The sequence below is a fragment of the Procambarus clarkii genome, chromosome 19 (assembly GCF_040958095.1).
Source record: "Procambarus clarkii isolate CNS0578487 chromosome 19, FALCON_Pclarkii_2.0, whole genome shotgun sequence".
NCBI lineage: Eukaryota > Metazoa > Arthropoda > Malacostraca > Decapoda > Cambaridae > Procambarus > Procambarus clarkii.
Window position 1 is genome coordinate 42,304,495 of NC_091168.1, and position 25,120 is coordinate 42,329,614.

General features: G+C 54.8%; 1 protein-coding gene across 1 annotated transcript in view; it reads right to left on the minus strand.

Moving 5' to 3' along the window:
• Positions 1-7,766: 7,766 nt before the first annotated feature.
• LOC138366286 (tripartite motif-containing protein 59-like) overlaps positions 7,767-25,120 on the minus strand; it is an 85,782-nt gene continuing 68,428 nt past the window's right edge. The window contains exons 5-6 of the mRNA XM_069327312.1: positions 9,347-9,565; positions 7,767-9,230 (exon numbers count right to left, since the gene is read on the minus strand). The gene's annotated coding sequence lies outside the window, so the exon portion shown is untranslated. The remainder of the gene's footprint in view (positions 9,231-9,346; positions 9,566-25,120) is intronic.

Consider the following 25,120-nt stretch of genomic DNA (forward strand, 5'->3'; position numbering starts at 1 on the left):
GTACTACTTGAATGCCAGTTGCCCATTGAACAGTACAAGCGATTCGTCGATTACCACATTCTGTGCAGTTACAAAATAATTGCGGAACTTCCCCATCATGTCACTGAACACCTTCTGTACCTTCCACAGTCTGTAGTGTCTGCCCTCATTTGCATTATTCTCGAAATGCAGGCACCTGAGAACAGGAACATATCACACGATATATACCAGTTGAACACTGGTGATGGAACAAGGCTGCCTTTGCTCCAATAATCCTGGATGACGTGTTTCTCAGAGTGCTTCATCATCATGCTCAGGGCGAGAAACACGTACATTTCGTCAATTATACTCACCAATTGTGGTGTCCTTCCATCGTGCGAAGCGTGAGGCAGGTAAAATGCCGGCGTCTATGAGGCTGTGAGCGTATTGGTTTGTCTCGGTCACAAGATGGGTCATAAATTCGTTGTCAAAATACGCCAAGAAATAGTCTATTTCTGCCATATGCGTCTTCATATAATAGTTGCCAACAGTAGAAATCCCATCCTACTCTTCTCCTCCCTGTTGCTCCAGCACGTCTCCTTCAGAGAGCCACTTCTGACAGCCACATCAAGTTCGCACGACACAGGAAGAATCACTCAACAGAGCAACATGCTTGCAGGAGGGGCGGCCAGTTAAGGCAAACGATCCTGTCTTGCAATTACGCTCCATGCATTGATGCTGACACCAGCAAGGGACACTAGGCATCGTGTCTCACTCAGCTTGTCTTATCTTCTCCTCTTCTTTCTTCTCTCTTCTTTCTTCTCTCTTCCTCCTCCCATGGGTCTTTGACAAGCGACCTGGGGTCCATTGGGGTCCGTCCGTCCTGGGGTCCATCCTGGGTAGACCGATGTTGGTGGGATAGACTGGAGTCGTTGTTGTTCCTCTTCCATCTTTACTATGTCATCTGGGGTCATCTGCAGAACGACCTGGGGTCCACTGGGGGTCCGTCCATCTTGGGGTCCACTGGGGTCCGTCCGTCCTGGGATCCACTGGGGTCCGTCCGTCCTGGGGTCCACTGGGTAGACCAATGTTGACCGACCGAGAGGGCTGTATCTCAGGGGTCCCCTGGGGTGATGGTGGTGGTGGTGGCCCTGACATCCAGGTAGGGGGCTGGTCGTGGTGGTGGTGAGGAACGCCCCTGAGTGTGGTACCAAGCAGCCGTCTCTCTCTTCTGTATATGCGTCGCGCCTCTCCTCTGGCTCCCACCTGTGAATGAACAGAAAGGCAACAATACCGTGCTCCCAAAATGTTGTGTGACCCTGTAGTTTGTATAGGGTTTACACAGTCAAATCATAACGCTCTCCTCCTGGCAACGACTACACTTAAATTTTTAAAATAATCCAATTAACACTGAATGATATTGACTTAGTGGAACATAAAACAGTAACAGAGTAAAGTTTAGAGAAGAGAGAATAAGGTCGTCACTACTTTTAACTTGTCACCTAAACCAATCTCCACAAAAATATCCATACAAATAGAGACAAAACACTAGCCTAACTTAACTGTACCGTTCCTAATCTTAAGTACTTAAATATCCGTTACTCCCACCCTTAACCTACAGCCACCTACGTGACCCAGAGTGTTTCCCTAGCTTCTCCGCCGGTCAACAACTCAAAACTTTTGCCACCCCTGTGACCAGACTATCTAACGTCGAGCGTCCCCAACGTGAATTTTACTGACATACTAAGCCTCCCCCTAGCATGCTGTACAAAACCAGTACACCTTGGGTTATTGCGTTCAAATGGAGTAAAACAGTCGATCGCAATAATCTGAGCAGAACCACCACTTAAAACTACTTAAGAACTACACCTGCCACTCCCCAACTGACCTGGAGACCAGCGGTGGCTGGGTGTCCCACTGGGACATGCGAGGTCACCTGTCACACTCAGCTGAGCTCTACTACCACCAACCGCCAAGTCCCCAAATCACCAAATCTTATCACTAACATAAATCACTACACACGCAAGTTCTGGTGAACATTCCCTGAACTTCACAAAACACACAAAATCACTAAAACACATCGCCAGAGAATCACTATCTCCTAACCTGAAAAACTCGCTAAATCGCGAATATTAAACACCTGTCAAGATCTCCCTGATAGCGCCTGAGCGGCAAAAGGACACGTGGGACTGAATATATATATATATATATATATATATATATATATATATATATATATATATATATATATATATATATATATATAATATATATATATATATATGTCGTACCTAGTAGCCAGAACGCACTTCTCAGCCTACTATGCAAGGCCTGATTTGTCCAATAAGCCAAGTTTTCCTGAATTAATATATTTTCTCTAATGTTTTTCTTATGAAATGATAAAGCTACCCATTTCATTATGTATGAAGTCAATTTTTTTTGGGGGGGGGAGTTAAAATTAACGTAGATATATGACCGAACCTAACCAACCCTACCTAACCTAACCTAACCTATCTATATAGGTTAGGTTAGGTTAGGTAGCCGAAAAATTTAGGTTAGGTTAGGTTAGGTAGGTTAGGTCGTCGAGAAAACATTAATTCATGAAAACTTGGCTTATTAGGCAAATCGGGCCTTGCATAGTAGGCTGAAAAGTGCGTTCTGGCTACTAGGTACGACATATATATATATATATATATATATATATATATATATATATATATATATATATATACATACACCAGGGATGCCGATACAGCACAAGCTCTGAGGGAAAAAACACCCACCCAGAGCTCCTCGTGACGACAGTGTTCCCCTAGTCGGTGTCACCAGAGCAGAACCCGTGTGTGTGCTCGAATCCATGGTGCATAAAGCAGCTTTATCCTTCCCACCAGGATCAGCAGGTGGGTTCACAGGACTAAGACCCAACCACATCAAACAAATGCTCAACCCTGCACTGGGAGACATTGCACAGGGCCTCCTAGTGGAACTAACTAGATTCGCCAACACATGTCTAGCTGGCAACATACCAGAGACCATACGGCCTCTCTTTTTTGGCGCTACCCTCTGTGCCCTGAGGAAAAAAGATGGAGGAATCAGACCGATAGCTGTGGGCAATTCACTCTGGCGTCTCGTCGCTAAGGCTGCTGCTAGAGCAGTTAGTCAGGCAGCAGCTGACATGCTGAAGCCAAAACAGCTTGGGTTTGGCATTCCCCCAAGGGTGTGAGGCAGCGGCTCATGCAGCTAGAGCCTACATTGCCAACATTACGAATGAAAAAGCCCTGATAAAGCTGGACTTCAAAAATGCTTTCAATCTGGTTAGAAGGGATGCAGTACTCAGTGCAGTTCATCGTCTTTTTCCTTCCCTCTACCCGTTTGTAAACTCATGCTACAGCAAGAATCTAACTCTGCTGTTTGGGGAACATGAAATTGAATCACAAGAAGGTGTCCAACAGGGTGACCCCCTTGCTCCTTTTCTTTTCTGCCTAGTTATCAAGGAAGTCACCGATAACCTGTCCAGTGAGCTCAACATTTGGTTTTTGGATGATGGTACTCTAGCCGGCTCCCCAGCCTCACTCTTGGACGACATAAGAATATTCCAGGAGCAAGGAGCAAGCATAGGCCTCACCCTGAACCCTTCCAAGTGCGAAATAACCTCCACCAACCAGCACATAATAAAGCAAATAAAGGTTGTTTTGCCTGACATTCATACAACCAACCCTGAGGACAGCACACTCCTAGGTGCTCCTCTTGGAAGGAATGCCATCGACGGGGTCCTTGGTAAGAAGATCACTGACCTGAAGAGGATGAACGAGAGGATTGAAGAACATCTAAGATGTTCGCCATCTTTCAACAATATTAAATTAGAAGAGTACGACAGCTTGCTGAAATCAACACTAGAAAAAGCCCTCAATCTTTCCCTCAGCGACTTACAGTGGAATCAGGCCTCCCCTCCTGTCAGACTCGGGGGCCTTGGGGTCCTTGACGTGCACACAGCAACACAAATTGCTGTACCAGCGTTCCTGTCCTCTTCAGTGGGGTCTGACAACTTGGTGAAGGAAATCCTACCTGAGCACCTAGTTCAACAGGCAGGGGTACATGATCCCAGCTTTACAGACTGCACAACCAAATGGGTCTCTCTCGCAGGACCAGCACCCCAACCACCGCCTTCTAAAGCCCATAAGGAATCCAGCTGGGATCGCCCCATTGCCGACCAAGAAGCTGCAACTTTGCTAGGAGCTGCGACAACACCACATGACACTGCCCGACTTAGAGCTGTAGCAGCTCCCCATGCAGGTGATTTCCTATTAGCAACCCCAATGTCAGCAACCGGCACCCGTCTCTCACCGCAGGCCCTCCGCCTCGCTGCCCCAATCCACACCGAATACAGGTGTATTTGCGGCGAGGCAGAGGCTGACAGATACGGACGGCATGGCCTTCTCTGCCAAAGGACAGGAGGATGGCATGCAGGACACGGCGAGGTCAATGACATTATTAAGAGAAGCCTTACAACAGCCGGTTGTCCAGCAGAGAGAGAGCCCCGTTACCTAATGTCCCGCAACTCTGATGAGCCTGTCGGTCGCCCAGACGGAATCACGTTGAACCCCTGGAAGAATGGTAGACAGTTGGTGTGGGACTACACTTGCGTTTCAACTTTAGCCAATACCTATGTTGACTTCAGTGCTACACAAGCAGGAGGAGCTGCCAATCAACGGGAAGCGGCCAAGTCACGTAAATACAGAGACCTTGAGCACCACTACAATTTTGTCCCCATTGCCTCAGACACTTGGTGCCTGGGGTAAAAGTGCTGCTAGCTTTTTGAAGGAGTTGGGGTCTAAGCTAATCGAAACAACTAGAGACCCTAGAGCTGCCAGTTTTCTTTTTCAGCGCCTTAGTGCGGCAATCCAGAGAGGAAATGCTCACTGCATCCATGGTTCCTGCCCGCCATCTGAGGAGCTGGAAGAGCTGTTCAACTTGTGACAAGCAGCCTTGTACCCTGCATGTAATCAATATTATAACTTTTTTTGTGTAATGACATTTTCAAATAAAGTTAGATAAATATACATACATACCAAAAGAATAGGGGTGGTAGGAGAAGAAAATATCAAAGTGTTCAGTGAGGATCCACAAGGTCTTCTCTGAGTACTCTTTATTTTCTTCTCCGAGGCTATGGGTCCCTACACTTGCACCAGAGGTGGTACCCCTTCTAGGTTTTATATATATATATATATATATATATATATATATATATATATATATATATATATATATATATATATATATATATATATATATATATATATATATATATATATATATATATATATATATATACACACACATTATATATATGTATGTATGTTAAGGAGGAGTAACCTACAGCACCAATGGAAAACATAGCCTGGCCAAATATCAATAAGTGTGAAAGGCTAACAAAAAATATTCCAGTTTACTGGGCATTAACATAAATGAACATAACATAAAAAAGAATACAATCTATAAACTCGCACTCAATGATTTATCCAGCTTCTCAAAGCTGGACATGATCATCAACAGGTCTCAAAACTGCATACAATCAGCACTAGCTGACGGCAGGCTCTATCGTGGCGCAGTGGGACACTAGCGCCTATTATGCTGCTAATACCAATACAGGGTGGTGGTGGGGGTGTCACAACCATTAACAAATGAGGTATGAGGAATCAATATCATATACATCACAATGGCATCACTTAAGATCCTCAGGTACCCACCTCACTAAGATATATAACAGCACCTACCACCTGGTATAAAGGATGCACAATGGTAGAATTGATCCATGGTATACATTACTGCAACATGACAAATATCTTAGCAGTCAAATGACACAAATAAGGTCACAAAACCCGGACCATAGCGGCAACACATGCGCTCGACTGAGAAAATCAAAGAGTGACCGCCCAGAGCCATGCTGGCCGGGAGCGACACTGTATCCACCTCTATGAGTCAGCTGACTCCTCTCTTTCAAATATCTCAAGCTCATATACAGACATATCTCGATCAAGAACTTCTAATTCATATAACAACAAAATAAAGACTGTAATTCACAACCTTACCTAATAATACATATCAATAATTCAGTACATTAAAGATTATATCATGATATAAAAATATGTGAAGAAAGAATTCATATTGGCAAGACATGGTAACACTGGCGGGAGAGGGGAGGAGGGGTTCAAGGAGGATTTCAAGACGTCTGCCCGCCAGCCATTATACATAAGTATACATGAATACAATATAAAGTATATATATACATGTGTATCAAAACCATGTTTATGTGGTATACATCTCACAGTGCCAAAATCTAATTTAATGTTAGAGGACAATGAAATGAACAATAATGACAGGGAAATTACACAGTATACATGACAGTAATACATCCGAGACCTAAATTTATACGTTCTCCATCATAGTTCACATAATATTTCCTATACAGCATTATGTAGCATTCCATAATATAAGCATATACAGATGTTTTTCAAGCTACATTACATTAGGCTACTGCTATTCACTAGACTTCTAATATATATCCAGAAATACATGGCAAAGACTTATGGTACAGATATATAATATACATAAATATATGTGGAATACATTGGCAATACACATTTATACAGATATATAATATACATAAATATATGTGGAATACATTGGCAATACACATTTAATACTAGTGTGTTGTCGAAAAAAGAATAACTACATAAATTAATATTCATGATACTAGGCTAATCAGCCAAGACATCACTATACAGTTTGAGCACATCATACACCAGCTACAGTATGATCATATTGGTGTATGTGTGGTCATAACACCACCTCACACCCATATGGTGATAACACAACACACCATGGACCAGTATGGTAATATCACAACACACCATGGTCCAGTATGGTAATATCACAACACACCATGGACCAGTATGGTAATATCACAACACACCATGGACCAGTATGGTAATATCACAACACACCATGGACCAGTATGGTAATATCACAACACACCATGGACCAGTATGGTAATATCACAACACACCATGGACCAGTATGGTAATATCACAACACACCATGGTCCAGTATGGTAATATCACAACACACCATGGACCAGTATGGTAATATCACAACACACCATGGACCAGTATGGTAATATCACAACACACCATGGTCCAGTATGGTAATATCACAACACACCATGGTCCAGTATGGTAATATCACAACACACCATGGACCAATATGGTAATATCACAACACACCATGGACCAGTATGGTAATATCACAACACACCATGGTCCAGTATGGTAATATCACAACACACCATGGTCCAGTATGGTAATATCACAACACACCATGGACCAGTATGGTAATATCACAACACACCATGGACCAGAATGGTAATACCACAACACACCATGGACCAGTATGGTAATATCACAACACACCATGGTCCAGTATGGTAATATCACAACACACCATGGACCAGTATGGTAATATCACAACACACCATGGTCCAGTATGGTAATATCACAACACACCATGGACCAGTATGGTAATATCACAACAGACCATGGACCAGTATGGTAATATCACAACACACCATGGTCCAGTATGGTAATATCACAACACACCATGGACCAGAATGGTAATATCACAACACACCATGGACCAGAATGGTAATATCACAACACACCATGGTCCAGTATGGTAATATCACAACACACCATGGACCAGAATGGTAATATCACAACACACCATGGACCAGTATGGTAATATCACAACACACCATGGACCAGTATGGTAATATCACAACACACCATGGTCCAGTATGGTAATATCACAACACACCATGGACCAGAATGGTAATATCACAACACACCATGGACCAGTATGGTAATATCACAACACACCATGGACCAGAATGGTAATATCACAACACACCATGGTCCAGTATGGTAATATCACAACACACCCAAGTGATAGTGAAATAGCAGTGATAGTGAAGTGATAGTAGTATAGTAGTGGTAGTGATATAGTAGTATTGGTGCGGTAGTGGTACTGTAGCAGTGATAGTGATATATCAGTGAATGTAAGGAGGAAATATATCAGTGTGAGGTGATAATGCAGTGAAAGTGAAATGATGTTGGTGTAGCAGTGACAGTGTTATGTGATAGTGAGCTATTGGTGATATAACAGTGACAACAGCTGTCATTTGGTGACACCAACAATTTGTTACTCAGCATGTTCAGTATATGACCCCAAGTGTGGGCCCTGAGGTGATGGTGATATATAGTGGTGATAGTGAAGCTATAGTGATACAGCAATGATAGGTTACAGTACTGAGAAGATATAGCATTGATGGTGATACAGCCGTGTTTGTCAGGTATATGATACCAAAGTATAAAAACCAAAGTGTTAAACACCAAGGATAGTGAAGTTATGATGATATAGTGATAAAGGTCTGTCCTTAAACTACATTGTCATCAAAATACACAGTTCAGGGTGATGCAGGAGTGATGGTGATGATGGTGGTACAGTGAACTAGAGTGGCAGTACAACACCACAGTAGTGATGGTGGTGGTACAGTGAACTAGAGTGGCAGCACAACACCACAGTAGTGATGGTGGTGGTACAGTGAACTAGAGTGGCAGCACAACACCACAGTAGTGATGGTACAGTGAACTAGAGTGGCAGCACAACACCACAGTAGTGATGGTGATGGTACAGTGAACTAGAGTGGCAGCACAACACCACAGTCCACCACAGTCACCTGCGTAATGTTACTGTGGTTGACAGCTGCCCTCACCACATCCAGGCCGCTCACCACATTACCGAAGACATAATATGACCACTGGAAACCATACTGGCGGTCCCTGGTGGTGATGGCGAACTGGGCACTCTTGGGACCCCCCAGCCCATACCAGGCCACCACATCTCCTGCCTGGCCTGACTCCCGGTACTGCCCCTGGAGGTCAGGCAGCAGTGAGGCTCCTCCCGTGCCATCATTACTCTGGTAGTCTCCGCCCCCCCACACACTCCCCCGGGCGACCCTTGCACACCACCTGCAACAGTTTAGTGTTGCGGAAGGTGTGGCCCCGCTGGCCCGTACACAACAACACAAACTGTCTGGCCAGCGGAGTGTCAGGGGTCAGCCGGATGGTGACCCGCCCTCTTGTTGACCCCGCCCACCCGAGGTCAAGGAACGCCAGGGTGCAGGAGGGCTCCAGCATGCCCACAACCTCACTCTCCTGCAGGAAATCAAATAAATCATGCTGATAACTGCATAACAAAATGTTATCATATTAGTTATCATAACTCAGTAAGTCAGTAATGTCAGTAAGACTAGTGGGTGTAATAAAGTTACCTGGAGGGTATGGGCGTGGGCGGGCGTGGGCTGACGCAGGAGTGGGTGGAGGTACAGCTGTCCGTCTTGTAGAGTTAACCTGGCGGAGCGGCGGCCATCTTGGTCTTCCTGGACGGCAAACACCCGGCCAGCCTCCACCAGCCTCTTGACAGCCACCACACGGCCAGCCTCCACCAGCCTCTTGACGGGCTCACTCATCCTCCTGCGGAGGTCCTCAACCTGTGGACAGTGTCAGCCCCATTATCATCTGTTGTCAGTGTCAGTCCCATTATCACCTGTGGTCAGTGTCAGCCCCATTATCACCTGTGGAAAGTGTCAGCCCCATTATCACCTAGGGTCAATGTCAGCCCTATTATCACCTGTGGTCAGTGTCAGCCCCATTATCACCTGTGGTCAGTGTCAGTCCCATTATCACCAGTGGTCAGTGTCAGCCCCATTATCAACTGTGGACAGTGTCAGTTCTATTATCATCTGTGGACAATGTCAGCCCCATTATCACCTTTAGTCAGTGAGGGACCCATTATCAGTCAATCACACCTACAAAATTCACCACAATCAGCACATTACACTACACATAAACTGAAGCCAGTCAAGGAAAGCACCTACTGGCAAAGGGTTGTTGCTGGACCTGTAGCTCCAGCCCCCCTCTACTGGCAGGGGGTTGTTGCTGGACCTGTAGCTCCAGCCCCCCTCTACTGGCAGGGGGTTGGTGCTGGACCTGTAGCTCCAGCCCCCCTCTACTGGCAGGGGGTTGGTGCTGGACCTGTAGCTCCAGCCCCCCTCTACTGGCAGGGGGTTGTTGCTGGACCTGTAGCTCCAGCCCCCCTCTACTGGCAGGGGGTTGGTGCTGGACCTGTAGCTCCAGCCCCCCTCTACTGGAAGGGGGTTGGTGCTGGACCTGTAGCTCCAGCCTCCCCTCTACTGGCAGGGGGTTGGTGCTGGACTTGTAGCTCCAGCCCCCCTCTACTGGCAGGGGGTTGGTGCTGGACCTGTAGCTCCAGTCCCCCTCTACTGGCAGGGGGTTGGTGCTGGACCTGTAGCTCCAGCCCCCCCCCCTCTACTGGCAGGGGGTTGGTGCTGGACCTGTAGCTCCAGCCCCCCTCTACTGGCAAAGGGTTGGTGTTGGACATGCAGCTGCACCCCCCCCCCCACCTCTACTGGCAGAGGGTTGGTGCTGAACCTGTAGCTCCAGTCCCCCTCTACTGGCAGGGGGTTGTTGCTGGACCTGTAGCTCCAGCCCCCCTCTACTGGCAGGGGGTTGATGCTGGACCTGTAGCTCCAGCCCCCTCTACTGGCAGGGGGTTGATACTGGACCTGTAGCTCCAGGCACCCTCTACTGGCAAGGGGTTGGTGCTGGAACTGTAGCTCCAGGGCCCCCCCCCTCTACTGGCATGGGGTTGGTGCTGGATCTGTAGCTCCAGCCCCCCTTCTACTGGCAGGGGGTTGGTGCTGGACCAGTAGTTCCAGACCCCCCTCTACTGGCAGGGGGTTGGTGCTGGACCTGTAGTTCCAGCCCCCTCTACTGGCAGGTGGTTAGTGCTGGACCTGTAGCTCCAGCCCCCTCTCTACTGGCAGGGGTTTGGTGATGGACCTGTAGCTCCAGCGTCCCTCTACTGGCAGGAGGATGGTGCTGGACCTGTAGCTCCAGCGCCCCTCTACTGGCAGGGGGTTGGTGGTAGGCCTGTAGCTCCAGCCCCCCTCTACTGGCAGGGGGCTGGTGCTGGACCTGTAACTCCAGCCCCCTCTAATGGCAAGGGGGGGGGGGGTGCTGGACCTGTAGCTCCAGCTCGCTTCTACTGGCAGGGGGTTGGTGCTGGACCTGTAGCTCCAGCCCCCCTCTACTGGAAGGGGGATGGTGCTGGACCTGTAGCCCCAGCCCCCTTCTAAAGGCAGGGGGTTGGTGCTGTACCTGTAGCTCCAGCCCCACTCTATTGGCAGGAAGTTGGTGCTGGACATGTACCTCCAGCCTCCCTTCCTCAAATGGAAGGGGGAGGTTGGTGCTGGACCTGTAGCTCCAGCCCTTCCTCTACAGGCGGGGGTTGGTGTTGGACTTGTAGCTACAGCCCTTCCTCTACTAGCAGGGGGTTGGTAATGGACCTGTAGCTCCAGCCCTTCTCTACTGGCAGGGGTTTGGTGCTAGACCTGTAGCTCCAGCCCTTCTCTACTGGCAGGGGGTTGGTGGTAGGCCTGTAGCTCCAGCCCCCCTCTACTGGCAGGGGGTTGGTGCTGGACCTGTAGCTCCAGCGCTAATCTACTGGCAGGGGGTTGGTGGTAGGCCTGTAGCTCCAGCCCCCCTCTACTGGCAGGGGGTTGGTGCTGGACCTGTAGCTCCAGCGCTAATCTACTGGCAGGGGGTTGGTGGTAGGCCTGTAGCTCCAGCCCACCTCTACTGGCAGGGGGTTGGTGCTGGACCTGTAGCTCCAGCCCCCCTCTACTGGCAGGGGGTTGGTGCTTCACCTATAGCTCCAGCTACTGGCAGGGGGTTGGTGCTGTACCTGTAGCTCCAGCCCACCTCTACTGGCAGGGGGTTGGTGCTGGAAATGTAGCTCCAGCCCCCCTCTACTGGCAGGGGGTTGGTCCTGGACCTGTATCTCCAGCCCCCCTCTACTGGCAGGGGGTTGGTGCTGGACCTGTATCTCCAGCCCCCTCTACTGGCAGGGGGTTGGTGCTGGAAATGTAGCTCCAGCGCCCCCTCTTCTGGCAGGGAGGTTGGTGCTGGACCTGTAGCTTCAGCCCTCTTATACTGGCAGGGGGTTGGTGCTGGACCTTTAGCTCCAGCCCACCTCTACTGGCAGGGGGTTGGTGCTGGACCTGTAGCTCATGCCCACCTTTACTGGAAGGGGGTTGGTTCTGTACCTGTAGCTCCTGCCCACCTCTACTGGAAGGGGGTTGGTGCTGGATCTGTGGCTCCAGCCCCCCTCTACTGGCAGGGGGTTAGTGTTAGACATGTAGCTCCAGTCCCCCTCTACTGGCAGGGGGTTGGTGCTAGACCAATAGCTCAAACCCCTCTTCTACTGGCAGGGGGTTGATGCTGGACGTGTATCTCCAGCCCCCCCTCTACTGGCAGAGGGTTGGTGCTGGATCGGTAGCTATAGCCCCCCCTCTACTGGCAGGGGGTTGATCCTGGACCTGTATCTCCAGCTCCCCTCTACTGGCAGGGGGTTGGTGCTGGATCGGTAGATATAGCCCCCCTCTACTGGCAGGGGGTTGGTCCTGGACCTGTATCTCCAGCTCCCCTCTACTGGCAGGGGGTTGGTGCTGGATCGGTAGCTATAGCCCCCCTCTACTGGCAGGGGGTTGGTCCTGGACCTGTATCTCCAGCCCCCCTCTACTGGCAGAGGGTTGGTGCTGGATCGGTAGCTATAGCCCCCCCTCTACTGGCAGGGGGTTGGTCCTGGACCTGTATCTCCAGCTCCCCTCTACTGGCAGGGGGTTGGTGCTGGATCGGTAGCTATAGCCCCCCTCTACTGGCAGGGGGTTGGTCCTGGACCTGTATCTTCAGCCCCCCTCTACTGGCAGGGGGTTGGTGCTGAAAATGTAGCTCCAGCCCACCTCTACTGGCAGGGGGATGATGCTGGACCTGTAGCTCCAGCCCCCCCTCTACTGGAAGGGGGTTGGTGCTAGACCAATAGCTCCAGCCCCCCCTCTTCTGGCAGGGGGGTTGGGGCTGGACCAGTAGCTCCAGCCCCCTCTACTGGCAGAGGGTCGGTGCTGGACCTGTAGCTGTAGCCACCCTCTACTGGCAGGGGGTTGCTGCTGGACATGTAGCTCCAGCCGTCTTCTACTGGCAAGGGGTTGGTGCTGAACCTGTAGCTCCAGCCCCCACTCTACTGGCAGGGGGTTGCTGCTGGACATGTAGCTCCAGCCGTCTTCTACTGGCAAGGGGTTGGTGCTGAACCTGTAGCTCCATCCCCCCTCTACTGGCAGGAGGTTGGTGCTGAACCTGTAGCTCCATCCCCCCTCTACTGGCAGGGGGTTGGTGTTGGACCTGTAGCTCCAGCCCCCCTTTACTGGCAGGGGGTTGGTGCTGGACCTGTAGCTCCAGCCCCCTTCTACTGGCAGGGAGTTGGTGCTGGACCTGTAGCTCCAGCCCCTCTAATGGCAAGGGGGGGGGGGGGTGCGCGACCTGTACCTCCAGCCCCTCTCTACTGGCAGGGGGTTGGTGCTGGACCTGTAGCTGCAGCCTCCCCTCTAATGCCAGGGGGAAGGTCCTTGACCTGTAGCTCCAGCCCCCCTATACTGAGAGGGGATTGGTGCTGGACCTGTAGCTGCAGACTCCTTCTACTGGCAGGGGGTTGGTGCTGGCCTTGAAGCTCCAGCCCCCTACTACTGGCAAGGGGTTGATGTTGGACCTGTAGCTCCAGTCCCCCTCTACTGCCAGGGGGTTGATGCTGGACCTGTAGCTTCAGGCCACCTCTACTGGCACGAGGTTGGTGCTGGACCCGTAGTTCCAGCCCCCTCTACTGACAGGGGGTTGGTGCTGGACCTGTAGCACCAGCCCCCCCTCTACTGGCATGGGGTTGGTGCTGGACCTGTAGCTCCAGCCCCCTCTACTGGCAGGGGGTTGATACTGGACCTGTAGCTCCAGGCACCCTCTACTGGCAAGGGGTTGGTGCTGGACCTGTAGCTCCAGGGCCCCCCCCCCTCTACTGGCATGGGGTTGGTGCTGGATCTGTAGCTCCAGCCCCCCTTCTACTGGCAGGGGGTTGGTGCTGGACCAGTAGTTCCAGACCCCCCTCTACTGGCAGGGGGTTGGTGTTGGACCTGTAGTTCCAGCCCCCTCTACTGGCAGGTGGTTAGTGCTGGACCTGTAGCTCCAGCCCCCTCTCTACTGGCAGGGGTTTGGTGATGGACCTGTAGCTCCAGCGTCCCTCTACTGGCAGGAGGATGGTGCTGGACCTGTAGCTCCAGCGCCCCTCTACTGGCAGGGGGTTGGTGGTAGGCCTGTAGCTCCAGCCCCCCTCTACTGGCAGGGGGCTGGTGCTGGACCTGTAACTCCAGCCCCCTCTAATGGCAAGGGGAAGGGGTGCTGGACCTGTAGCTCCAGCTCGCTTCTACTGGCAGGGGGTTGGTGCTGGACCTGTAGCTCCAGCCCCCCTCTACTGGAAGGGGGATGGTGCTGGACCTGTAGCCCCAGCCCCCTTCTAAAGGCAGGGGGTTGGTGCTGTACCTGTAGCTCCAGCCCCACTCTATTGGCAGGAAGTTGGTGCTGGACATGTACCTCCAGCCTCCCTTCCTCAAATGGAAGGGGGAGGTTGGTGCTGGACCTGTAGCTCCAGCCCTTCCTCTACAGGCGGGGGTTGGTGTTGGACTTGTAGCTACAGCCCTTCCTCTACTAGCAGGGGGTTGGTAATTGACCTGTAGCTCCAGCCCTTCTCTACTGGCAGGGGTTTGGTGCTAGACCTGTAGCTCCAGCCCTTCTCTACTGGCAGGGGGTTGGTGGTAGGCCTGTAGCTCCAGCCCCCCTCTACTGGCAGGGGGTTGGTGCTGGACCTGTAGCTCCAGCGCTAATCTACTGGCAGGGGGTTGGTGGTAGGCCTGTAGCTCCAGCCCCCCTCTACTGGCAGGGGGTTGGTGCTGGACCTGTAGCTCCAGCGCTAATCTACTGGCAGGGGGTTGGTGGTAGGCCTGTAGCTCCAGCCCACCTCTACTGGCAGGGGGTTGGTGCTGGACCTGTAGCTCCAGCCCCCCTCTACTGGCAGGGGGTTGGTGCTTCACCTATAGCTCCAGCTACTGGCAGGGGGTTGGTGCTGTACCTGTAGCTCCAGCCCACCTCTACTGGCAGGGGGTTGGTGCTGGAAATGTAGCTCCAGCCCCCCTCTACTGGCAGGGGGTTGGTCCTGGACCTGTATCTCCAGCCCCCCTCTACTGGCAGGGGGTTGGTGCTGGACCTGTGTCTCCAGCCCCCTCTACTGGCAGGGGGTTGGTGCTGGAAATGTAGCTCCAGCGCCCCCTCTTCTGGCAGGGAGGTTGGTGCTGGACCTGTAGCTTCAGCCCTCTTATACTGGCAGGGGGTTGGTGCTGGACCTTTAGCTCCAGCCCACCTCTACTGGCAGGGGGTTGGTGCTGGACCTGTAGCTCATGCCCACCTCTACTGGAAGGGGGTTGGTTCTGTACCTGTAGCTCCTGCCCACCTCTACTGGAAGGGGGTTGGTGCTGGATCTGTGGCTCCAGCCCCCCTCTACTGGCAGGGGGTTAGTGTTAGACATGTAGCTCCAGTCCCCCTCTACTGGCAGGGGGTTGGTGCTAGACCAATAGCTCAAACCCCTCTTCTACTGGCAGGGGGTTGATGCTGGACGTGTATCTCCAGCCCCCCCTCTACTGGCAGAGGGTTGGTGCTGGATCGGTAGCTATAGCCCCCCCTCTACTGGCAGGGGGTTGATCCTGGACCTGTATCTCCAGCTCCCCTCTACTGGCAGGGGGTTGGTGCTGGATCGGTAGCTATAGCCCCCCTCTACTGGCAGGGGGTTGGTCCTGGACCTGTATCTCCAGCTTCCCTCTACTGGCAGGGGGTTGGTGCTGGATCGGTAGCTATAGCCCCCCTCTACTGGCAGGGGGTTGGTCCTGGACCTGTATCTCCAGCCCCCCTCTACTGGCAGAGGGTTGGTGCTGGATCGGTAGCTATAGCCCCCCCTCTACTGGCAGGGGGTTGGTCCTGGACCTGTATCTCCAGCTCCCCTCTACTGGAAGGGGGTTGGTGCTGGATCGGTAGCTATCGCCCCCCTCTACTGGCAGGGAGTTGGTCCTGGACCTGTATCTTCAGCCCCCCTCTACTGGCAGGGGGTTGGTGCTGAAAATGTAGCTCCAGCCCACCTCTACTGGCAGGGGGATGATGCTGGACCTGTAGCTCCAGCCCCCCCTCTACTGGAAGGGGGTTGGTGCTAGACCAATAGCTCCAGCCCCCCCTCTTCTGGCAGGGGGGTTGGGGCTGGACCAGTAGCTCCAGCCCCCTCTACTGGCAGAGGGTCGGTGCTGGACCTGTAGCTGTAGCCACCCTCTACTGACAGGGGGTTGGTGCTGGACTTGTAGCTCCAGCCCCCACTCTACTGGCAAGGGGGTTGCTGCTGGACATGTAGCTCCAGCCGTCTTCTACTGGCAAGGGGTTGGTGCTGAACCTGTAGCTCCATCCCCCCTCTACTGGCAGGGGGTTGGTGCTGAACCTGTAGCTCCATCCCCCCTCTACTGGCAGGGGGTTGGTGTTGGACCTGTAGCTCCAGCCCCTCTAATGGCAAGGGGGGGGGGGGGGTGCGCGACCTGTACCTCCAGCCCCTCTCTACTGGCAGGGGGTTGGTGCTGGACCTGTAGCTGCAGCCTCCCCTCTAATGGCAGGGGAAAGGTCCTTGACCTGTAGCTCCAGCCCCCCTATACTGAGAGGGGATTGGTGCTGGACCTGTAGCTGCAGACCCCTTCTACTGGCAGGGGGTTGGTGCTGGCCTTGAAGCTCCAGCTCGCTTCTACTGGAAGGGGGATGGTGCTGGACTTGTAGCCCCAGCCCCCTTCTAATGGCAGGGGGTTGGTGCTGTACCTGTAGCTCCAGCCCACCTCTACTGGCAGGGGGTTGGTGCTGGACCTGTAGCTCCAGCCCCCCTCTACTGGTAGGGGGTTGGTGCTTCACCTATAGCTCCAGCCCCCCTCTACTGGCAGGGGGTTGGTGCTGTATCTGTAGCTCCAGCCCACCTCTACTGGCAGGGGGTTGGTGCTGGAAATGTAGCTCCAGCCCCCCTCTACTGGCAGGGGGTTGGTCCTGGACCTGAATCTCCAGCCCCCCTCTACTGGCAGGGGGTTGGTCCTGGACCTGTATCTCCAGCCCCCTCTTCTGGCAGGGGGTTGGTGCTGGAAATATAGCTCCAGCGCCCCCTCTTCTGGCAGGGAGATTGGTGCTGGACCTGTAGCTTCAGCCCTCTTATACTGACAGGGGGTTGGTGCTGGACCTTTAGCTCCAGCCCAGCTCCACTGGCAGGGGGTTGGTGCTGGACCTGTAGCTCATGCCCACCTCTACTGGAAGGGGGTTGGTTCTGTACCTGTAGCTCCTGCCCACCTCTACTGGAAGGGGGTTAGTGTTAGACATGTAGCTCCAGTCCCCCTCTACTGGCAGGGGGTTGGTGCTAGACCAATAGCTCAAACCCCTCTTCTACTGGCAGGGGGTTGATGCTGAACCCTGTAGCTGCACCCCCTTCTTTAGTGGCAGGGGGTAGGTCCTTGACCTGTAGCTCCAGCCCCCTCCTGAAACTGGCAGGGGGTTGATGTTGGACCTGTAGCTCCAGCTCCTCTCTACTTGCATAGGGTTGGTGCTGGACCTGTAGCTCCAGCGCCTCTCTAATGGCAGGGGGGTTGATGCTGGACCTGTAGCTGCAGCACCCCTCTCTAATGACAGGGGGTAGGTCCTTGACCTGTAGCTCCAGCCCCCCTCTACAGGAAAAAGGGGATTGGTGCTGGACCTGTAGCTGCAGCCCCCCCTCTACTGACAGGGGGTTGGTGCTGGACCTGTAGCTCCTGTCCCCCTCTACAGGAAGAAGGGGATTGGTGCTGGATCTGTAGCTGCAGCCCCCCCTCTACTGACAGGGGGTTGATGTTGGACATGTAGCTCCAGCCATCCTCTACTGGGCGGGGGTTGCTGCTGGACCAGTAGCTCCAGCCCACCTCTACTGGCAGAGGGGTTGGTGCTGGACCTGTAGCTGCATCCCTCCCTCTACTGACAGGGGGTTGGTGCTGGACCTGTAGTTCCTGTCCCCCTCTACAGGAAGGGGATTGGTGCTGGACCTGTAGCTGCATCCCCCCCCTACTGACAGGGGGTTGTTGTTGGACATGTAGCTCCAGCCCCCCTCTACTGGCAGAGGGGTGGGTGCTGGACCTGTAGCTCCAGCCCGCTGCCCCCTCTACTGGCAGGGGGGATGGTGCTGGATCTGTAGCTACAGCCCACCTCTACTGGCAGGGGGTTGGTCCTGGACCTGTATCTCCAGCCCCCCTCTACTGGCAGGGGAGGGGGTGTTGGTGCAGGAAATGTAGCTCCAGCGTCCCCCCTCTACTAGCAGGGGGTTGTTGCTGGATCTGTAGCTACAGCCCCCCTTTACTGCCAGGGGGCTGGTCCTGGACCTGTATCTTCAGCCCCCCTCTACTGGCAGGGGGTTGGTGCTGGAAATGTAGCTCCAGCCTCCCCCTCTACTGGCAGGGGTTGGTGCTGGATCTGTAGCTCCAGCCCCTCTCTACTGGCAGGGGGTTGGTCCTGGACCTGTATCTTCAGCACCCCTCTACTGGCAGGGGGTTGGTGCTGGAAATATAGCTCCAGCCTCCCCCTCTACTGGCAGGGGGTTGGTGCTGGAAATGTAGCTCCAGCCTCCCCCTCTACTGGCAGGGGGTTGGTGCTGGATCGGTTGCTATAGCCCCCCTCTACTGGCAGGGGGTTGGTCCTGGACCTGTATCTCCAGCTCCTCTCTACTGGCAAGGGGTTGGTGCTGGATCGGTAGCTATAGCTCCCCCTCTACTGGCAGGGGGTTGGTCCTGGACCTGTATCTTCAGCCCCCCTCTACTGGCAAAGAGTTGATGCTTAAAATGTAGCTCCAGCCCACCTTTATTGGCAGGGGGATGATGCTGGACCTGTAGCTCCATCCCCCCCTCTACTGGAAGGGGGTTGGTGCTAGACCAATAGCTCCAGCCCCCCCTCTTCTGGCAGGGGGGTTGGGGCTGGACCAGTAGCTCCAGCCCTCTCTACTGGCAGGAGGTTGGTGCTGTACCTGTAGCTCCAGCCCACCTCTACTGGCAGGGGGTTGGTGCTGGAAATGTAGCTCCAGCCCCCCTCTACTGGCAGGGGGTTGGTCCTGGACCTGTATCTCCAGCCCCCCTTTACTGGCAGGGGGTTGGTCCTGGACCTGTATCTCCAGCCCCCTCTACTGGCAGAGGGTCGGTGCTGGACCTGTAGCTGTAGCCACCCTCTACTGACAGGGGGTTGGTGCTGGACTTGTAGCTCCAGCCCCCACTCTACTGGCAGGGGGTTGCTGCTGGACATGTAGCTCCAGCCGTCTTCTACTGGCAAGGGGTTGGTGCTGAACCTGTAGCTCCATCCCCCCTCTACTGGCAGGGGGTTGGTGCTGAACCTGTAGCTCCATCCCCCCTCTACTGGCAGGGGGTTGGTGTTGGACCTGTAGCTCCAGCCCCTCTAATGGCAAGGGGGGGGGGGTGCGCGACCTGTACCTCCAGCCCCTCTCTACTGGCAGGGGGTTGGTACTGGACCTGTAGCTGCAGCCTCCCCTCTAATGGCAGGGGGAAGGTCCTTGACCTGTAGCTCCAGCCCCCCTATACTGAGAGGGGATTGGTGCTGGACCTGTAGCTGCAGACCCCTTCTACTGGCAGGGGGTTGGTGCTGGCCTTGAAGCTCCAGCCCCCTACTACTGGCAAGGGGTTGATGTTGGACCTGTAGCTCCAGTCCCCCTCTACTGCCAGGGGGTTGATGCTGGACCTGTAGCTTCAGGCCACCTCTACTGGCACGAGGTTGGTGCTGGACCCGTAGTTCCAGCCCCCTCTACTGACAGGGGGTTGGTGCTGGACCTGTAGCACCAGCCCCCCCTCTACTGGCATGGGGTTGGTGTTGGACCTGTAGCTCCAGCCCCCCTCTATTGGCAGGGGGATGGTGCTGGACCTGTAGTTCCAGCCCCCTCTACTGGCAGGTGGTTAGTGCTGGACCTGTAGCTCCAGCCCTTCTCTACTGGCAGGGGTTTGGTGCTAGACCTGTACCTCAAGGCCCCCTCTACTGGCAGGAGGATGGTGCTGGACCTGTAGCTCCAGCGCTAATCTACTGGCAGGGGGTTGGTGGTAGGCCTGTAGCTCCAGCCCCCCTCTACTGGTAGGGGGTTGGTGCTGGACCTGTAGCTCCAGCCCCCTCTAATGGCAAGGGGGGGGGGGGTTGGTGCTGGACCTGTAGCTCCAGCTCGCCTCTACTGGAAGGGGGATGGTGCTGGACCTGTAGCCCCAGCCCCCTTCTAATGGCAGGGGGATTGTGCTGTACCTGTAGCTCCAGCCCACCTCTACTGGCAGAGGGTTGGTGCTGGACCTGTAGCTCCAGCCCCCCTCTACTGGCAGGGGGTTGGTGCTTCACCTATAGCTCCAGCCCCCCTCTACTGGCAGGGGGTTGGTGCTGTACCTGTAGCTCCAGCCCACCTCTACTGGCAGGGGGTTGGTGCTGGAAATGTAGCTCCAGCCCCCCTCTACTGGCAGGGGGTTGGTCCTGGACCTGTATCTCCAGCCCCCTCTACTGCCAGGGGGTTGGTGCTGGAAATATAGCTCCAGCGCCCCCTCTTCTGGCAGGGAGGTTGGTGCTGGACCTGTAGCTTCAGCCCTCCTATACTGGCAGGGGGTTGGTGCTGGACCTTTAGCTCCAGCCCACCTCTACTGGCAGGGGGTTGGTGATGGACCTGTAGCTCATGCCCACCTCTACTGGAAGGGGGTTGGTTCTGTACCTGTAGCTCCTGCCCACCTCTACTGGAAGGGGGTTGGTGCTGGATCTGTAGCTCCAGCCCCCCTCTACTGGCAGGGGGTTAGTGTTAGACATGTAGCTCCAGTCCCCCTCTACTGGCAGGGGGTTGGTGCTAGACCAATAGCTCAAACCCCTCTTCTACTGGCAGGGGGTTGATGCTGGACCTGTAGCTGCACCCCCTTCTTTAGTGGCAGGTGGTAGGTCCTTGACCTGTAGCTCCAGCCCCCTCCTGAAACTGGCAGGGGGTTGATGTTGGACCTGTAGCTCCAGCTCCTCTCTACTTGCATGGGGTTGGTGCTGGAAATGTAGCTCCAGCCTCCCCCTCTACTGGCAGGGGTTGGTGCTGGATCTGTAGCTCCAGCCCCTCTCTACTGGCAGGGGGTTGGTCCTGGACCTGTATCTTCATCCCCCCTTTACTGGCAGGGGGTTGGTGCTGGAAATATAGCTCCAGCCTCCCCCTCTACTGGCAGGGGGTTGGTGCTGGACCTGTAGCTCCAGCCCCCTCTAATGGCAAGGGGGGGGGGGGTTGGTGCTGGACCTGTAGCTCCAGCTCGCTTCTACTGGAAGGGGGATGGTGCTGGACCTGTAGCCCCAGCCCCCTTCTAATGGCAGGGGGTTGGTGCTGTACCTGTAGCTCCAGCCCACCTCTACTGGCAGGGGGTTGGTGCTGGACCTGTAGCTCCAGCCCCCCTCTACTGGTAGGGGGTTGGTGCTTCACCTATAGCTCCAGCCCCCCTCTACTGGCAGGGGGTTGGTGCTGTATCTGTAGCTCCAGCCCACCTCTACTGGCAGGGGGTTGGTGCTGGAAATGTAGCTCCAGCCCCCCTCTACTGGCAGGGGGTTGGTCCTGGACCTGAATCTCCAGCCCCCCTCTACTGGCAGGGGGTTGGTCCTGGACCTGTATCTCCAGCCCCCTCTTCTGGCAGGGGGTTGGTGCTGGAAATATAGCTCCAGCGCCCCCTCTTCTGGCAGGGAGATTGGTGCTGGACCTGTAGCTTCAGCCCTCTTATACTGACAGGGGGTTGGTGCTGGACCTTTAGCTCCAGCCGAGCTCCACTGGCAGGGGGTTGGTGCTGGACCTGTAGCTCATGCCCACCTCTACTGGAAGGGGGTTGGTTCTGTACCTGTAGCTCCTGCCCACCTCTACTGGAAGGGGGTTAGTGTTAGACATGTAGCTCCAGTCCCCCTCTACTGGCAGGGGGTTGGTCCTGGACCTGAATCTCCAGCCCCCCTCTACTGGCAGGGGGTTGGTCCTGGACCTGTATCTCCAGCCCCCTCTTCTGGCAGGGGGTTGGTGCTGGAAATATAGCTCCAGCGCCCCCTCTTCTGGCAGGGAGATTGGTGCTGGACCTGTAGCTTCAGCCCTCTTATACTGACAGGGGGTTGGTGCTGGACCTTTAGCTCCAGCCCAGCTCCACTGGCAGGGGGTTGGTGCTGGACCTGTAGCTCATGCCCACCTCTACTGGAAGGGGGTTGGTTCTGTACCTGTAGCTCCTGCCCACCTCTACTGGAAGGGGGTTAGTGTTAGACATGTAGCTCCAGTCCCCCTCTACTGGCAGGGGGTTGGTGCTAGACCAATAGCTCAAACCCCTCTTCTACTGGCAGGGGGTTGATGCTGAACCCTGTAGCTGCACCCCCTTCTTTAGTGGCAGGGGGTAGGTCCTTGACCTGTAGCTCCAGCCCCCTCCTGAAACTGGCAGGGGGTTGATGTTGGACCTGTAGCTCCAGCTCCTCTCTACTTGCATAGGGTTGGTGCTGGACCTGTAGCTCCTGCGCCTCTCTAATGGCAGGGGGGTTGATGCTGGACCTGTAGCTGCAGCACCCCTCTCTAATGACAGGGGGTAGGTCCTTGACCTGTAGCTCCAGCCCCCCTCTACAGGAAAAAGGGGATTGGTGCTGGACCTGTAGCTGCAGCCCCCCCTCTACTGACAGGGGGTTGGTGCTGGACCTGTAGCTCCTGTCCCCCTCTACAGGAAGAAGGGGATTGGTGCTGGACCTGTAGCTGCAGCCCCCCCTCTACTGACAGGGGGTTGATGTTGGACATGTAGCTCCAGCCATCCTCTACTGGGCGGGGGTTGCTGCTGGACCAGTAGCTCCAGCCCACCTCTACTGGCAGAGGGGTTGGTGCTGGACCTGTAGCTGCATCCCTCCCTCTACTGACAGGGGGTTGGTGCTGGACCTGTAGTTCCTGTCCCCCTCTACAGGAAGGGGATTGGTGCTGGACCTGTAGCTGCATCCCCCCCCTACTGACAGGGGGTTGTTGTTGGACATGTAGCTCCAGCCCCCCTCTACTGGCAGAGGGGTGGGTGCTGGACCTGTAGCTCCAGCCCGCTGCCCCCTCTACTGGCAGGGGGGATGGTGCTGGATCTGTAGCTACAGCCCACCTCTACTGGCAGGGGGTTGGTCCTGGACCTGTATCTCCAGCCCCCCTCTACTGGCAGGGGAGGGGGTGTTGGTGTAGGAAATGTAGCTCCAGCGTCCCCCCTCTACTAGCAGGGGGTTGTTGCTGGATCTGTAGCTACAGCCCCCCTTTACTGCCAGGGGGCTGGTCCTGGACCTGTATCTTCAGCCCCCCTCTACTGGCAGGGGGTTGGTGCTGGAAATGTAGCTCCAGCCTCCCCCTCTACTGGCAGGGGTTGGTGCTGGATCTGTAGCTCCAGCCCCTCTCTACTGGCAGGGGGTTGGTCCTGGACCTGTATCTTCAGCCCCCCTCTACTGGCAGGGGGTTGGTGCTGGAAATATAGCTCCAGCCTCCCCCTCTACTGGCAGGGGGTTGGTGCTGGAAATGTAGCTCCAGCCTCCCCCTCTACTGGCAGGGGGTTGGTGCTGGATCGGTTGCTATAGCCCCCCTCTACTGGCAGGGGGTTGGTCCTGGACCTGTATCTCCAGCTCCCCTCTACTGGCAAGGGGTTGGTGCTGGATCGGTAGCTATAGCTCCCCCTCTACTGGCAGGGGGTTGGTCCTGGACCTGTATCTTCAGCCCCCCTCTACTGGCAAAGAGTTGATGCTTAAAATGTAGCTCCAGCCCACCTTTATTGGCAGGGGGATGATGCTGGACCTGTAGCTCCATCCCCCCCTCTACTGGAAGGGGGTTGGTGCTAGACCAATAGCTCCAGCCCCCCCTCTTCTGGCAGGGGGGTTGGGGCTGGACCAGTAGCTCCAGCCCTCTCTACTGGCAGGAGGTTGGTGCTGTACCTGTAGCTCCAGCCCACCTCTACTGGCAGGGGGTTGGTGCTGGAAATGTAGCTCCAGCCCCCCTCTACTGGCAGGGGGTTGGTCCTGGACCTGTATCTCCAGCCCCCTTTACTGGCAGGGGGTTGGTCCTGGACCTGTATCCCCAGCCCCCTCTACTGGCAGGGGGTTGGTGCTGGAAATGTAGCTCCAGCGCCCCCTCTTCTGGCAGGGAGGTTGGTGCTGGACCTGTAGCTTCAGCCCTCTTATACTGGCAGGGGGTTGGTGCTGGACCTTTAGCTCCAGCCCACCTCTACTGGCAGGGGGTTGGTGCTGGACCTGTAGCTCATGCCCACCTCTACTGGAAGGGGGTTGGTTCTGTACCTGTAGCTCCTGCCCACCTCTACTGGAAGGGGGTTGGTGCTGGATCTGTAGCTCCTGCCCCCCTCTACTGGCAGGGGGTTAGTGTTAGACATGTAGCTCCAGTCCCCCTGTACTGGCAGGGGGTTGGTGCTAGACCAATAGCTCAAACCCCTCTTCTACTGGCAGGGGGTTGATGCTGGACCTGTATCTCCAGCCCCCCCTCTACTGGCAGAGGGTTGGTGCTGGATCGGTAGCTATAGCCCCCCCTCTACTGGCAGGGGGTTGGTCCTGGACCTGTATCTCCAGCTCCCCTCTACTGGCAGGGGGTTGGTGCTGGATCGGTAGCTATAGCCCCCCTCTACTGGCAGGGGGTTGGTCCTGGACCTGTATCTCCAGCTCCCCTCTACTGGCAGGGGGTTGGTGCTGGATCGGTAGTTATAGCCCCCCCCTCTACTGGCAGGGGGTTGGTCCTGGACCTGTATCTCCAGCTCCCCTCTACTGGCAGGGGGTTGGTGCTGGATCGGTAGCTATAGCCCCCCTCTACTGGCAGGGGGTTGGTCCTGGACCTGTATCTCCAGCTCCCCTCTACTGGCAGGGGGTTGGTGCTGGATCGGTAGCTATAGCCCCCCTCTACTGGCAGGGGGTTGGTCCTGGACCTGTATCTCCAGTCCCCCTCTACTGGCAGAGGGTTGGTGCTGGATCGGTAGCTATAGCCCCCCCCCTCTACTGGCAGGGGGTTGGTCCTGGACCTGTATCTCCAGCTCCCCTCTACT